The sequence below is a fragment of the Sinocyclocheilus anshuiensis genome, unplaced genomic scaffold, assembly GCF_001515605.1.
Source record: "Sinocyclocheilus anshuiensis isolate Anshui unplaced genomic scaffold, SAMN03320099.WGS_v1.1 scaffold1575, whole genome shotgun sequence".
NCBI lineage: Eukaryota > Metazoa > Chordata > Actinopteri > Cypriniformes > Cyprinidae > Sinocyclocheilus > Sinocyclocheilus anshuiensis.
Genome location: NW_015548276.1, coordinates 122,956 through 125,739, shown reverse-complemented (window position 1 = coordinate 125,739; position 2,784 = coordinate 122,956). Strand labels below are relative to the sequence as shown.

The following is a 2,784-nucleotide window of genomic DNA, read 5'->3' as shown; positions in this document are numbered from 1 at the left end:
TATATATTTAATTTTAGTGTCAATTCAGAAGGAGGTTTTGACTTTTGTCATCATGTATGGTGTCTATAACTGTCTAGAAACATAAAAAATAATTTTACTAACTGCATTTTTTTTATTTTAAAATTTCTTTTATTCACAGAAATAAGATATCACATATGCATGTCTGTTATACTTGCACATTTTGTCACTTGACTCTGTGTTGTTACGTCTACTCGGTTAAAACGGTTCAGTTGAACTGCCGACGGTTTGATGATGATATAAGATGATGTCATAGTTCGCTCAGATGTGTTTCTCCGACAAAAAGAGACAATGGAAACATGAGTCATGAAGCAATTTGTGACATTCCTCTTGTCTCCATTTCCTGAAACTTTTTTTATGTGAAGTTTGAAGCACTTTTGTGTTGAAATAACAGATTATGGAAAAAGACCCCCTTAATGACATTGTGTATTGTGATACATCTGTTGCTCTTTGGCTATTTACCCATATCGTCAGGTCTAACAGGTTTGTATTTTGGATTGCATAAGCAATCTGAAACTGGTTCTGTTTGATCCAGTGTGTTTACTGACAGCTCGTACAAACACACTGGTCCCTCGTGTGGTGGTTTATAGGCCTTGCTTCCACATTCAGCGGCTGGGCTCCAATATTTACTCCTGAACTCGTGTGGTATTTAGAGTGGTTTATTTATGTCATATACTGTTTGATTTTTTTTTTTTATTAAAAAAATTGCAATTGCATATGACAAATCTTGCAATGCATTTTGCACCTATATTTTATAATATAGTATTGTAATATTTTACAATACATTATATAATTTTGTTACATTTTCTGAAGAAAATGTCAGGGATATGTATGTGTATAAACCCTGTTTAATGATTTGAAGGAATAGTTCACCCAAAAATGAAAATTTGCTTGAAATTTACTTACTTGTTTCTTAAAAACACACAGCTTTTCACTTCACAACACGTTAGCTGATGGACTGGAGTGGTGTGGATTACTTGTGGATTATTGTGATATTTTTATCAGCTGTTTGGACGGCACCCATTCACTGCAGAGGATCCATTGGTGAGCAAGTGATGTAATGCTACATTTCTGATGAGGAAACAAACTTTTCTACATCTTGGATCTATTCCATTAATATAATTTAGTTAATTATTACAAAACTGCATGCTCCTGACATGCACTTCTGCAATAAGTTATTTAAGCATGACATTCCCTTTGATTAAATGATACGCATGTAATGTAATTAAAATGACATTTTAATTGATTCACAGCCCTACTTTATTATGTAAAATATATTTGAAAGACTGTTAGCTCCAGCAGCTAATAAATGATCAAAGTCACTGTTTGTCCTTCTCCTCGAGGTTATGGAAATATTTGTTACTCTATGCTCTACCTGAAGTGTTAACTGATTTTGTTGACACAACAGCCACACTTTTCCCTCGCGCTCAGCAGAAGGTTGGAGGACACACTAGTGTTATGATTGACAATGGAGGTCTGACATTTACAGCAAAGGCAGTAGATGTAGATATCATGATGCTTCTAGCTGTAAAACAGTTACTTTCAGTCTCAGTTTTTTGTTGAAGGATTTGATCGAGGTTATTGATCATTGTTCAAAATACACGTGCAACACTTGGCTCAGTCACTCATGCTGCATGATGCATGTTGTTTTTAACCAAACAGGAGGGGTTTGTAGAACCTCCTTTTGGCAAGATACAAAATTATGTTAGCAAGGAAAATGGGGTTTCTTTTCCATGTGAAACTGCCATTGTGTTCAGCATTGTATATTTTGATATTCAGTTTTAAGAAAGGTCTTTTTCAGTACATATCTGAGGACTGAGCTGTTTTTAAACCAAGCAGAGTCATAGCATATTCTTAGAACAAAGCCGCAGCTGCTCTTCAGAGAACCGTTACAGAAGCTGCTTCTCTCATTAGCGTCTCAAAACCACAAATGCCCTCTGAATTCTAACTGTTGAGTTTTCCATCAAAATCAAACGAAATATTATGCATAAACACAAAATAATAGGATGAGGGGTTTAAGGTTTAGCATACTACACACTGAGCGAGGATGGCGGAAATGTTTCAAGGGATTTTAGCGATGGCAATTGCTTGTATTAATTGATGATGTGCTCCAGTGGATCTTCATTATCTTATTGGCCCTCACCCTTCATTAACCTGATAGATTTACTGAGTCATAATCACATCAAGTCAAGTGTTAAAGCGCATGAGGAGTTTGTCAGCGGTGTATTGATTAGCCTTTAGCATTTAGCAGGCTCTGGGTGGAGACTAATTGTCAGAATGTGTTAAAAGCGTGAAATCAATTAGCGCCCTTTTTGTGTAATGGCTATAAGGGCTTACAGTTGTGTCAGTGTATATGCAAACTTTTAAAATGCCCGTGTTTTTGAGCAATACCATATTTCTTTTCTCCACAGAGTGGACAAAACATTCTCCAGATCAAGACATATTTGGTAAGTCCTTCTTTTTCTTAAAGATAGTTAGTGCTAAATGCATATAATGTAATGCTAGCAAACACATTTTTTAAATTATTGAATTTATGCATTATTAAACAAACATTTTCTTAAAAACATTTGAAAACTGAAAATATTCTCCATTGATAAGCTGAACTTGGTAAATAATAACTGCCTTTCCAAATTGAAAGTCAAACTCCAAGTAATGTTTTCCAACTTCTCCAAGTAGGAAGTTGGGAATTCCTACTTTCCAAGTTGAATGGAATGCAGCACACTTTATTTAATTGTCAAAGTGGCTCCAAGTGGGTATATATATATA

The 2,784-nt window shown here is 35.0% G+C and overlaps 1 protein-coding gene across 1 annotated transcript in view; it reads left to right on the top strand.

Annotated features, from left to right (window-relative positions):
• LOC107655773 (rap1 GTPase-activating protein 1-like) overlaps window positions 1–2,784 on the top strand; it is an 89,390-nt gene that overhangs the window by 47,950 nt on the left and 38,656 nt on the right. The window contains exon 2 of the mRNA XM_016443352.1: window positions 2,430–2,465. The gene's annotated coding sequence lies outside the window, so the exon portion shown is untranslated. The remainder of the gene's footprint in view (window positions 1–2,429; window positions 2,466–2,784) is intronic.